This window comes from Carettochelys insculpta, chromosome 2, assembly GCF_033958435.1.
Source record: "Carettochelys insculpta isolate YL-2023 chromosome 2, ASM3395843v1, whole genome shotgun sequence".
NCBI lineage: Eukaryota > Metazoa > Chordata > Testudines > Carettochelyidae > Carettochelys > Carettochelys insculpta.
Genome location: NC_134138.1, coordinates 90,175,648 through 90,182,420, shown reverse-complemented (window position 1 = coordinate 90,182,420; position 6,773 = coordinate 90,175,648).

The following is a 6,773-nucleotide window of genomic DNA, read 5'->3' as shown; positions in this document are numbered from 1 at the left end:
TTACAAATTAAGCATAATTTATTGAGTCATAGTGGCCTGACAGCTGCATAGAAGGTCCTTGTGACACAAAGATTTGTGACCCATGAAATCCCTACTTTCCTTGGAACTGGTAATCTATATTGAAATGCAGAAGTTTGAGAAATGCTTTGAAAGTTACATATTGTGAAGTGTGAAGCATCAAGTGAAAGTATAGTTGTGATAGCAATATGAAGTTGAAAGTGTGTTTTATGCTAGCTGATGTTATGATGGGCCTAGATTCTGCATTCCTAAAGGTGTGACTTTTGTGTGACTTCAGTGGAGAAATCACTGATTGTCACATGGTTGAGATCAGAATAAAGCCCATTATATTGTATTCAAACTGTATGCTAAAATAATATAAACTTCAAACATGTTGGTTCCTTCTGATGTTTGATTGCTTTGTGCCAAGGAGTTGAAGCTAAAATTTTCCTTTATAGCAGTTTGTGCATCTGACTGAAAGAGGCAAATAATGCAAGGTCTTGAATCAACAATATATTTATAAAAAGGTACATATTCAAGGCTACAGAGGTTTTTTCTTAAGTTGGCAGACACTCCAGAGGCCAAAAGAAAGATAAATCACAACTGGTCCCCTATGTTATTTTTAAATGGTTCAATCCTGGGATTTAGCTGAAGGTCTTAATGAGTTTTTGAAGTGCAAATGGTTTGGTGAAGGGTAAACCTTTTCAGAGTTTCATTTTGATGGATTTTTTTTTCTGTGTGGATTTCTGGCACCGGCTGTGATCTGGAAGGCCAGGGTATGTGGTGTGGCTTTTCTTTTTTCTTTTTTTTTTTTCCAGTTTTGTTTTTGATCAATCAAGCAAGAAGAACTTGCCATGGGGGCGTACATTCTCTGCATACATATTGATCCTATTGTGTTTAAAAGTAGTTAATTTAATCAAGGCTTTTTGAAACCCTCCCCAATAAGACTTGCATTAATGGAGCTGTCATTTCAAGGTCATGCCTCAGTGTCAGTAATTAGTATTAATGAGAAAAGTTACCTGTAAGTGAAATGTTGTTAGTCTGTTACACTTAGTTATTGCTAGGTTCTTGGTCTAATAGAGCAAGATCATGTTTCAAATATATGCATTATAAAATGTTCATTGTGAATAAAAAGTGCATTGTCATCACATTAGATAGTAGACTTAATTGTTTTCAAGACACCCTTTAAGTGGCATTGGTTGAAGTTAGATATTGTTTTCAGTTTGCAAATGAATATCATGCTTTACATTTTGCTGTACAACTAGTGAAACTTACCTAGCCCCCTTTTTTAACGAAGACATTTTCATATAAAATGTATCAGTGGAGTTACCTAAAAGTGCCAGCTAATTCTTTGGCACTAAATAGATCACTAAGTAAAACATTCTAAAAATCGTGAGCCTTTGTGAGAAACACATGCAAATATGCGCTGAAATGAAAAACAATTTGAAGTTTTGTAAGTGGCTCATTGGCCCCAAAGCCATTGAAATAAACTATGAAGAAGCAACCTCTTTCCCCCCGTGCAACTCCAACATTCTCTTTTCTTTCACAGAACCAGCATGGTCATAAAACTGGTTTCTTGTAATATGTTTGTCCCACTGTTTGTTTTGTCAAGGTGGAGGTGAGCTGCAAAACTCAGATTTGTATTTCACATACCCCCCTCATTGAATATTTACTGGTGTTAGGATCCAGGTTTTTGATGTGACCCATCATGCACAGTTTTGGATTCCTACATTCTATTTTCCTCCTCCTCCTTCCATATAAAGTGTCTGCAGGGTTCGCAGCCAGGGTTTTTGGTTCAGGTCTATTTTTATTTTTTTATGACCATCTGTTTCTTTTTATACAATAGTTAAAATAAGCAATGGGGAATAAAGGATGGCTTATGAGCTACAAATACTTTCCCTTTCCGTGTGTTTAACAGTTGAACTGATAACTTCAGGAGCTGTGAGTTTCTACTAGTATGAGGCTGTCTTCCCTAATCAAAATAGACACTCTTCATGTCAGTTTTGGTCTGTATCCTGTGCAGAGTTTCATGCCAGGCCAAAGTATTGAAAAATTGTGAGTCAGCCTTCCCCCTCCCTCCCCCAAAGATCTTCTAGGAGGTTTGCCTGGACTGAGATCTGTATGAGCTGAAGTGTACGTTAGACAGGTTAAGGGGTTAAGGCAATTGCATGGTTTATACCGCACAGCCCAGTCCCCATCACATGTACCCAAATTATGTTTTTCTGCAAAGTTCCTCCTTACAAGAGAGCACTCAGTTTAATGTGAGGCATTGGGCAACAATGGACGTGCTGAGGACATGGGTGTCGGGGGGGAGCAGGGGTCCTGGAGAGGATGTGGGATCACATGGAAAGGCAAACCCCACCCTCAAGGGATCTCCTTGGAAGGAATTCTGTGTGGTGGTAATCATTGGATTATCCTGCTCTTGGGCTTCTGGGACCTGGTTTTTACTGAAGAAAGGGCCAATTTGATTCTTTTGTTGTTTGACTCTCCACGCTTTGGAGGCTCATAATATGAGGAAATGAAACCATATTACATGGCATCCTCAGTAGATATGGTTATCCATATTAGAACTAAGGGTACTGAGGGCCTGATTCTGTACCAGGATCTGCTGATGTCCGGGGGTGCTGTTTGAGTGTAGGGGTCTGTGTGTGGGTCTATATTTAAAACACTGCAGTGGCAGCTGTGTCAATGTAGTGCTGCAATGAAGGCACTGATGTACTCACAGGAGAGCCTCTCCTGTACACATAGTTAATTCACCTCTATGAAAGGCAAGTCAACAGGAGAAGCCTTCCATCAACATGGTGCTGTCTACAGCAGGGGTTTAGTCTATTATAGTTATGTAGCTCAGGGATATGGATTTTTCTCACCCCTGAGAGATGTAGTTGTATCAATATAAATTTATAGTGTAGATCTGGTGTAAGAATGCACCATTTCCCAATCATAACCTGTGTGTGTGTGTGTGTGTGTGTAATGGAGTACCTTGCCAGTCCCATGGCCGGGAGCTTGCTTGGGCATGGAGCCCTGCCAGCAGCCCCACCGTGGGAACCCTAGCCAGAGGGCGGGAATTTCCGGCGGCCCCACAGCAGGAAGTCAACGGGGGCACAGAGCCAGCCCCAACAGGGGGAACCCCTGCCGGTAGGGGTGAGGTGGGGAGCTGGCTCCTCTTTTCTCACCAAAAAAGCACTGTGTATGGGGAGAGTGACTATGCACCAATTAGCTGTATGGGAATTTACAGTATGGCAAAGAAGCACATATTGATATCTCATATAATTTTTTCTTGTGCGTTACTGTTGATCACAAGATGTTGGGTTAATTGGCCCCCTGTCTTGATCTTTGTTCTGTGTTTCTGATTGGTTTATCTGTAATGCTCATGTGATCTCGGTGATTTTGTAATCTGGAGTCAAGGTTATTTGCCATTATTTAGTGAACTTCAGGTGCTTTCAGAAACCTTGATGGCAAAAAAGAAAAAGATTTTCTTGTTTCTACGTCATTCTTTTCACCAGAGAGAAAAGATTCCGAGTGTCCGTGTCATCTCTCTCGTTAGCTTGTGGCTGGAAGATGTTAATACACCCTTTTGTTCTTGTTGTTGCAGAAGAGATTTATAGCACCTCCCAGAATGGGTTTTATTTTTCTCTCTTGAATTATAGTTTGTGTAGTGAATGTTATGCTTATTTTATGAGTTGGATGTTTATATTCTAGCTTGAAATTGCACAGTATGTCATGCTCTCTGCTAAGAAATATCTCTTAAAATAATTATTCTTTGCTATTTTAATGGAAAAATCTGTGCTAAAATGTGCAGGGAAACGACGCCAAAGCAGGGTTGAACTGCGGTAACAATTAGTTATTTGTGAAACATAGATTTAATACTTCTGGGATTAAAACAGTTGTTTAAAGAAAGAGATGGATCTCTTTCACATGCCTCTGGGGCCTATGAGTTTTCCAGAACACAAGTTTGTCTTTTATGGAAAAGTCCCTCCGAATTTAATTAATAAGAGACTTTTTTGTAGAAATTTTAAACCAGGCTGTCATATTTAATTAACAAATAATTGTGTTTTTGCTATGGACTTCACAGTAGCATGGTTTAAAAATTGTACAGCAAAGACATCATTTTCTATTAAATGTTCAGCTTTTTGAGCAATCTGTGGAATCCTATCCAGTTCCTGTTTAAATCGACTGCTTTCACTTCAGTTAAATGTTACAGGACTCTTCCATAAGAGTAAATAGTGAAAAGGCCATTGACAACAGCAACGGGGGCTGGGGGAGGCACGCTTTTGTGCTTTTGATTGTGTCAGATTCCGTTTCTTTGCAGTCATTCTCTTTTTTTTAGTTGAGGGGTTTATGGTGCAGTGTCCATCAGGACAACCCAGTCTTAAATTTGCAGTTGTATTTCTCCCTTGAGTTCGCAGAGGTGATGTTGTCTTTTGTTCACTCAGCAGTATGGTCATTCTTAAGAGCATCTGTCACTCTAGGCATTATAAGATGGATGAGTCTCAAGTGAACTGCTGGCTGAAGCAAATGGTGAAAACAAGAAAAGACAAGGGGGTTGGGGGCCTTCTGAGATCAGAGAGGACAGACAACAAGGAAACACTGTTAAAAATCAAGAGTAAGCCGAGCAATATAGAAGAGAGAACCAAGATTGATCACATCTTGTCATATTCTGAGTATCTTGGAAACTAAGATTCTTCAATGGCTGCAGTGATTTGAGGTCTTCTATGTCATTGAAAAATGTATTTGCTTGGCTTTTCCATTTTATTTTAATATGAGGGACAGTTAGAATAGTGTGGTGGATTTTGAAGACAAAATTGTGCTTTTTTGTTATCACTTCCTAAATTTAGAAGAAATTTTAATTTTCAATATTCAAAACAAAAAAAAAACACCGTCCCCTGTCACAAAAAAAAAAAAAAAGATTGTGACATGATTTTGTTTGCCTTGATGTCTCTGTCTATTCTGATTGTTCATACATGTATGCTTCCCCCTCCGTCAGTTTTGTTGTACTGAATGCTAATTTCATTTTGTGCAATAGCAGTAAACCAAAACCAAGAGTATCAGTAATTCTGCTTTTGGAAATTCAAATGAAACTGCTTAATGAACAGTTTGCAACTTCATACTGTTTAATATGAAAAGGAAACAGTTGTAGTACATGTTCTCTGACTTAGCTGGAAAAGTTAGGTTTGACAATTTGAACTGAATGATAAATGATATGTATGTATGTATGTCCATATATATGTAGGTATTATATATATATTTTAAAGCAGCAAAGGTTCCAGTATGCAGATCCATTAAGATGAGAGCAAGATGAGTTTTTCCACAGAGAGGAGTCAATATATGACAAGGAGCAGGGAGGCATCTAGGCTTGAAAAATGATTTTGTCACATTATTTGGCGTTGGTCCATGAAGGGAAGCCTGGGTTGAAAGGCAAAGAAATTAAGATGATTAGAAGCTTTAAAGCTTCACAAATGGTAGAGTATCTCCCAGCTGAATGGGTGTAAATAATAGATGAAAGAGTAAGAGTGACAACAAAGGATCAGGGCATTTAAGAGGATGTGTGCAGCCTGAATAGAGGTCTGTGGCCTAGGGCCAAAGGTCTTAGCTTTGGGTGTAATTAGAAGAAAATACAAAAATGTCATTACTAGCAGGTGAAATGTTCAGCACGTGGCCAAAAAATAGCAATTTCAGATCTTGAGAGCCATTCAGATTGGATCACGGGCCTTTTAAAAATCATTAAATTCTTCGCAGTGTCTTATGATTTGGTCAGAAATATGTGGTTTAACCTTATTGACCATCTATGCTAGATTAGTAGCATAGCGGGGTAGTGCAGCTCAGAATATAAACCTATAGTTCAGGGATATAAACAGTTGTGTGTAGGCTTTTTTGATTCACAATGAAAGACATTTATCCTGGAAAAAAATAAGAGAAATAAAGTGTAGCATTTCAATCTGTTAGGATTGTAGAAAAGAAGAAAAAACTCCAAAATTATGTTGTTGGGGGAAAAACCTTTTTAATTTAATTTCAAATGTATGTTTTTGAATTTATCAGTGTGATTTCTAAATGTATGTGATTACATGTTATCTGACAGCATTAGGCCAAGTTCTGCTGTCACCTTTAAGCAGAATATCCCACTGACAACAAGTTAGGAAGGTTCTCCTTCAAAATCTGCTGGGATATGATATAAAGAAAATGAATTGCCTGGAGTGTCTGGGAAGTGCTTGCATGTGAAATATAAACCAGTCACCAAGAAGTCTGCTTAAGGCTTTCTATCCTGGTAATGAATTTTACATATTGTACTACATGTTTTAGAACTTGACGTTTTTACTTGCTGCTTGCTACAGCCATGTTGCCATCTTTAGGCGTTATTTAAAGTAGCTGCTGGAGTATGGGGGAAGGGAGGAATCAGCAGTCCGTCCTCTGATTTAATTTTTGTCTGGAAATAATTTTGATCATTATTGTATACCCTAAAGCAGACCTAAGGGTATATTTTTAAAAGCATATGTTTTAAAAGTATTCTCCTTGGGTTAGCGCCAAGTAAGTGCTGAATGGTATCTGCTTGGAGAAATTTCCTTTAACTGATGAGATATTCCAGTACTAGGTCCTAACCCTGCTACCACTGCAATTAGTAGCGAAGTTCGATTTGACCTCAGTGTGAGGGAGCAGATCTTTATTCTGCAAAAGGAACTGATAAGTCTTCGGTAGTTTAAAGGCACAAAAGGAGCCCCAGGCATACTGTAGCAAGTGCAATATAGTTTATATGGCCATTTAAAAAAAAAAACCTGAACATT